This window comes from Lithobates pipiens, unplaced genomic scaffold, assembly GCF_037356315.1.
Source record: "Lithobates pipiens isolate NorthernLeopardFrog02 unplaced genomic scaffold, aLitPip1_a1.2 Scaffold_10, whole genome shotgun sequence".
Taxonomy (NCBI): Eukaryota; Metazoa; Chordata; class Amphibia; order Anura; family Ranidae; genus Lithobates; species Lithobates pipiens.
This window is the reverse complement of record NW_027507686.1, coordinates 1,354,490-1,361,643: the sequence shown is the minus strand read 5'-3', so window position 1 is coordinate 1,361,643 and position 7,154 is coordinate 1,354,490. Positions and strand designations below refer to the sequence as shown.

Sequence of the window (7,154 nt, the reverse complement as noted above, 5' to 3'; positions counted from 1 at the left end):
GGGGGTAGTAGTAGGGGTGACGGATAGTGGGGAGGTAGTAGTAGGGGTGACGGATAGTGGGGAGGTAGTAGTAGGGGTGACGGATAGTGGGGAGGTAGTAGTAGGGGTGACGGATAGTGGGGAGGTAGTAGTAGGGGTGACGGATAGTGGGGAGGTAGTAGTAGGGGTGACGGATAGTGGGGAGGTAGTAGTAGGGGTGACGGATAGTGGGGAGGTAGTAGTAGGGGTGACTGATAGCAGGGGGTAGTAGTAGGGATGACGGGGTGGGGGATAGTAGTAGGGATGACTGATAGTGGGGGGTAGTAGTAGTAGTAGTAGTAGGGGTGACGGATAGCGGGGGGTAGTAGTAGGGGTGACGGGCCAGGACGATGCGGTGGCTGATTAGATCAGTATGTAGACCGCACTGTAGGAAGCCGATGGCCACACTCGAAGAACACTAAGCCTTATTCAACAAAGTGCAATAACCCAGACAGACCAATCAGAACTCACTTTATAACCCTCCTAGTCGTTGTCAACATGTCTCCCTCCGGGGTCAGCCTTGTAGTAGATTTAGGGTTAAAGAAAGGACCTCTGGGGCCCGTCCTCAGCATGTCGGGGTCCGCTCATCCATCCTGTCATTCTATAGGCTTATTATTAATATTAGAATTTGTTACTCTTTCCTGACTTGTCAGCCGTGCCGCCTTGCCAGACATTTCCAAGCCAAAGATAGAATCCCAACTGACAATAGGCATGTTTACAGGCAGAAGAAGGCGGTGCCTGACATGAGATAAGAAATGTCATGTAACTCAATTCATGTGGCATGAAAATCGCACAAATAAGGCTGCCAGATAGAATAGGAAAGAATAGAATAGTAAGGATAGAATAGGATGGGATAGAATTTGGTTTCTCTGAATAAATTCTGTGAAGATTCCACCTTGAAGCAGGTATGGTACGGCTGTATTCAGATGGGGGATGGGTACACAGGCTGCTGGTTATATATACTTTAAGGCTACATGCACAGGGCAGCTTAGCCCGTCGGCATTAAATTGTGGTATTTTCAGGCACCTAGGAGGAGGTTGAGGTGGGGTGTTCAGACCCGCTGCCTACAGATCAATGACTGAAATGCGCAGCAGCTGGGTGCTGTACTGATAGGAAATCACAGTGAGGGACAAGAGTTCCTGTGTTCAGGGCATGTCGCCCCCCAATCACCGCTACAGAAGCCGCCCGCCGCGTATTTCAGTCTTGATCTTGACAAGCTTCAGGGCTGGATGCTGGACCTGTGCCCCTCCCCCAGGCTCTGGAAAAGCCCAGAATGTGAGGCTGTCAGCCCGCCGGTGTGCATGAGGTCTAACAAGGACCACGTAAAGGTCCTGACATTTCCAGCCATGAGCTCAGCGTATAGCGCCCCCTTATGATTACACTTGGTACTGCCGCTGCCCTCCTTTCATCTCTGGGTGATTGGCTTCTCTGGTACTCACCATGGATCTTATTGGAGCATTGCAGGTGATTTCATAGCCTGGGGTGTGCTCATTGGACAGATTTACTAGAACTAGAGAGTGCAGAATAGGGTGCATGGGAGCCAATCAGCTTCTAACTTCAGCTTCTTCAATGAAGCTTTGATAAAACCTGGAAGCTGATTGGTAACTGTGTAGAGCTGCACCGGATTCTGCGCTCTCTAGTTTTAGTAAATCTTCCCCCCTGTGTTGTCTGACCTTTACAAGAATCTGATACCCTCCCTTTTATATATCTTCATTGGATGATATATAAACTTTTTTGTAGGCGGTACTATAATCTTGGCCAATTCTGATTGGTTGCTGTGAGCGACAGCACATTTTTGGCACAAAGAGTGCTACACCATTGTTTACAAATCTCGCACACAATTTTGTTTTTACTGCATACAAGCTTATTATTACAGCTGTATTTTGGTAACATGTAGCTATTGCTAGAATCTTCTTTAAACAATGTTAGTTGCTTGTCTCCTGTAAGGGGTCCGGCATGTACTTTACGGGGTTTGGCATCTCCTGTACGGGGTCGGGCGTGTTCTGTACAGGTCAGGCATCTCCTGTACGGGGTCGGGCGTGTTCTGTACAGGTCAGGCATCTCCTGTACGGGGTCGGGCGTGTTCTGTACAGGTTAGGCATCTCCTGTACGGGGTCGGGCGTGTTCTGTACGGGGTTGGCTGTACAGGTGGGTTGGGCATTTTCTGTATGGGGTTTCCTATATGGAGTTGGGTGTCTCCTTTACGGGGTCGGGCGTGTTCTGTACGGGGTTGACTGTACCGAGTCGGGCGTGTTCTGTACGGGGTTGGTTGTGTCCTGTACAGGTTGGGTGTCTCCTGTACAGATCCAGTGGCTGAGGAACATTTTTCAATACTGCTCTGAAGCAAATATGGAAGCCCCAACCCCGAGGGTTTACCTTTGCTGTGGTTGCTCGGCGTGACTCATAGTATGGGTCTCGGCTTGTCCCATACCATCCAGCTTCTGGATCAGAAAGTTATTTTGTTCTTGCAGATCAGTGTTCCTGCGGTCACTGTGGCTGATCATCCATTACATTGGTGTTTACTGGAGCTTCTTGGTGTTCTCTTCTCCTGATTTCATGTCGCACACATCAGTCAGCCCTGCAGAGGGCAACGCAGATCCTTGAAACGCGTCGGGTTACCCTTCTGTCTTTTATAAAATATTTGACCTGATCAGACACCGGTGCTAATTCCAGTCTCCTCATCAATAGGGTGCTCAGGACTCCACATGCCCCATTTTTAGGACCCATCGATATCACGGGTTCCCTTTTTTTCTCCTCATAGTATGGCACACATCCAGGTAACTAGCATTTTTAGGAGTTTAGCCAAGGCAGCCCACTTGTTTCTCTGTACTCGGTCTCATTTATAGCAGCACCCATAGAGGACTTTGTGCTCCAATCACATTCTCTCTTGAATAAGGCTGGGAAATAATAATAATAATATAAAGGGGGTGTTTGGTTTGCTATAGACAACACAGGCAGTTCTTATTTCAGAACAGGCTGATAATGTTCAGTACTTAGTGTATACACAACCTCAGAGTGATGGGGGAGGTGTACAGAACCTTCACAGGTGGAGAGCTGGGTGAAATCTGCTCACCAACAATCTCAGGCTCTATACCTGTGTGAGGTTCTTCCAGGTCCCCAATATCCTGCATTGCTACTACGCCCCCCAGAGATGAAAGGTGGTACTTTTCTACTGGCTTTTCTCATAACTGGTTTCCACATTTTTACTTCATTATTGTGTAGCTTTGCTATTTTCTAGTGTAAATATAAGTGAAGAGGTTCATGTACAAACCACCCGATTCTTCAGAGCGCAATGTCTGTGATTGGTAACAATAGTATTTTTATGGAACATCAAAACCACACAAGGAAAGAAGACTTTTTTTTTTTATTTTGTACCATATTAGGGTGGAATATTCCACGCCGGGTACGGCTGAAGGAGGGAGGGCGGATTTCTCTGTCTTTAACGATTTGTAAATGTCCAAGTATCTGCTGTCAGAAGTCGGTGACCGATCTCATTGTACACAGTCTATGGGAACCTGTACTGGGCTGCCATTGGTGGCCTCCTATGGCTGTCCTTGGCTTCACTGAAGAGGGAGGCAGATCAGGAAGGTCAGAATGAAGCCTGGCTCCTCATCTTAGTTCTGGGTCAGCGCTTCAGAAAGCGTTGAAGCCATTGGGTCAGCATGGCAGCCAGGGAACCGGCATTTTCATGGGGCGGGCAGCTGTGACATCATGCATAATTCTTTGTACACGTGGACCTGTGCTCAGATGTTCATATAAATGGCTTAATAGTAATAGAGGCCGTGAAATATCTTTCCTGAAGCAAATGCTGCTGCTCTGGGCTCCCTCCAGTAATGCTGAAGGATGTGCCTCTAGAGGGGCATTCTCTCCAGGGAAGGTGTTGCCGCCCACCTAGGTTCACTTTTAATAAACGCAGGGGGAAAAAAAATTGCTTTTATATTTTTGTACAGGAGAGTCTGCAGAGCATTGCACCCAGGATGAGTGGATGGTGGGTGCAATGCCAGACTCTCCCGCTCTTTTTCTAGCTCCCTGTCTGATCACCGCTCTCCATCGAGAACTACAAGTCTGAACGTGTCACATGTGAGAGAGAGGCGGAGTTGGCCTTTAGGCCTCATTCACACTGAACTCTACTTTGAAGTCGTGCGACTTCATCTGAAATCGTGTGATTTGAAAGCCACATTTCCGTGTGACTTCGGGTCCGACTTGAAAGAAATCCGGATTTGGAAATCTGTTTCCTGTTTTGATGTTCAATTATACAATCCGCAAACCTGTGAGATCAGAAGGCTCGCCGCTGCTTTTATAAATCAACATCAAAGCAGCCAGACTTCCGAATCCCGTATATCTCTATATAAGGTCAGCTTACTGGTAAAGATGGGTGTGAAATACAAAACTCTGGTGGGTGTAACAAGATGTCTGCTTGCCCCCTTCTGACTGTAGGCTTGCTGTAGAAGATGGCGGTGACGGAACGTCACTTCTGATGGGTACTGGTAATAGGCTGCGACTTATCATGCGATTGACCTGTCAAATCGCTCCAATGTGAATGAGGGCTAAAGCCATTGGGAAGGCTGCTGACAGACCTCTCTGAGCCACTTATTGTGTTTTATATCTAGGGGAGCACAGTGTCCCCCCCCCCCCCATTCCTTAGTGCTGTACACCGGGGTCACCTATTACTAAAGGATCTCATTCACCTTTTTGTTCTCGCTCTTTTTTTTTTTTTTTTTTTTTTTTTTTGGGGGGGGGGGGGGGGTATTCTGGAGAGTGCAGCAAGGAAATTATATCCCGGGGCAGGAGACCTTGGAATCGCCTCATTGGACAATGAGATCTGGGGAGGGAGACCTCTGAATATCATTGGATGATGAGATCCGGGGTGATATCTCGGAGAGGGAGACCTTTTGATTCTCCTCATTGGATAATGAGAATCCGGAGGGCGTGAGACCTCGGAAGATGAGATCCGGGGCGGGAGACCTCGGAATCCCCTCATTGGACGACGAGATCCGGGGCGGGAGACCTCGGAATTTCCTTATTGGATAATGAGATATGGGATGATGTCCCAGAGCAGGAAACCTCGGAATTTCCTCATTGGACGATGAGATCCGGGAGTCTGGAGAGGTCAGACGAATAAAGGAAAAAAGTTTTTAGCTGCTCGGAGGGACAATCAGTATTTTTATTTATATTTCGGAGGGTTTTACGGGTCTTTGGGGTTTTGGTACCAGTGTAGATGAGGTAAGTGCGCGGCTCAGTGAAGTCCATTCACTGTGGCCGCCCGCTTAGATGAGTCACTTCTCTGTCTCATTTACGAGGCAATTTTTAGTTTTTTTACTTTTTTATGTTTTTATTGTATGTTGTGATTTTATCTGCATATTTCCTCTCCCTTCCCTCACGGTCTTCATAGTGGTCTCTCCATTCACAATAGGTGAGGGGGAGGGGATTTAATGGGAAACTTTGTTGGGGGGAGGGGGGGGTCTGCATCACATTGACCATTATACACTACTAGAGAGAGTCTTGTGGTGAGGATATAGGAGTCGGGAAGGTAAAGAAATCACCTGAGATATGAGAATGGCCCCTATGAGATGACCCCTCCCCCCAGGATCTCTCAGGAGAGGAAGCTGATCAGATCCTGAGGACTCCTGTCCTTCTACACCCCGGGTGCCAGTATGTGGGGGCCACCATTTCAGTAGTAAAAGCCATCTGTGTCAGCAGGTCCTTTAGGTCTTCATTTCTCAAACATGTAGATAATGGGTTCACTTTAATCCCAGTCAATTACCCCGAACATGCCTCTGGGGGTCCTGGGGTAGCATAGAATGCTTTCCAGGGGGGAGGATTTTTTATGTCACACAATCATTTACAATCCTTTTAAATGGCTGGACATTGGGGGCGGGGACATGTGATGTCACACAATTCTTTACATTAATGGCTGGACATCAGGGGCGGGGACATATGATGTCATACAAATGGCTGGACATTGGTGGGCGGGGACATGTGATGTCATACAAATGGCTGGACATTTGGAGGCGGGGACATGTGATGTCACAGTGAGGGACTGTTTCTGGGTGGTGGTGTGATGGGGGAGGATCGCTGTACATTGATTTCTGTGTTTTTATTTCTAATGTAACGTAAAGTGTTCATTCCCAGGACAAGCAATGCAAAGCCTGACTATTCTATTGTACCGGAACCTGGCGAGGCGGAGCACAGACATGTCTCTGTTACCCACATAGGTCACTTTAATGCCCCCCGATATTGTATGGGAATATTTGGGGGCGTGTCTGAAGGGGAGGTGGGAGGGTCTGGGGAGGTGGTGGGAGGGGCAGAATGTTTCTTGTATTTTGCTGGGCGGGGTGTAGGAAGAATTGCACATGTGTGTGTCGTCTGTCGATGTCGTGTTTTCACGTGTCTCTGTTCCTCGTTTTTATTTTGCTGAATTCTAGAAGTTTTGATGATAAATAATGTTTTTTGGAAGTAAAAACAATTTATTATGTATTTGTAGCAAAACCATTTTTCTCAGTAAAATGCAGTTTCATTCCACACGTGTCCCGCAGTCTTTTGTTTTCTGGAATGTCACCTGAAGGTGCGAATCGTCCCGCCACAGCGAGGAAGGCGGAAACCATGAGATTCTTGTGATGTGACCGACTACCCCGACATCGAACGTCTCTCCTTGTATGTACCCCCCGACATCGAACGTCTCTCCTTGTATGTACCCCCCGACATCGAACGTCTCTCCATTGTATGTACCCCCGACATCGAACGTCTCTCCTTGTATGTACCCCCCGACATCGAACGTCTCTCCATTGTGTATATACCCCCCGTCATCGAGCGTCTCTCATATCTACCCCCCAGCATTGAATGCCTCTGTGTATGTACCCCCCCAACTTCGAACGTCTCTCCATTGTATGTACCCCCCCGACATTGAATGCCTCTCAGTGTATGTACCCCCCCCAGCATTGAATGCCTCTCAGTGTATGTACCCCCCCCGGCATTCACTTCCTCTCACTTCCTCTCACTTCCTCTCACTTCCTCTCACTTCCTCTCACTTCATTTAATATCCTATTATAAGAAAGCTCTTCTATCTGTTGGGTAAGTGCAAGAAGAAAAAAAAAAGAAAAATCTTCTTTACCAGCAATCTGTGTGGACTACAAAAC

At 47.7% G+C, this 7,154-nt stretch overlaps 1 long non-coding RNA gene across 1 annotated transcript; it reads left to right on the top strand.

The window, feature by feature from the left end:
- The first annotated feature begins 87 nt into the window (after window positions 1-87).
- Window positions 88-6,540, top strand: LOC143926775 (uncharacterized). Its single transcript, XR_013262146.1, has 2 exons — window positions 88-2,029; window positions 2,112-6,540. It is a non-coding gene; the product is annotated as an uncharacterized LOC143926775 (long non-coding RNA).
- The last annotated feature ends 614 nt before the right edge of the window (window positions 6,541-7,154 follow it).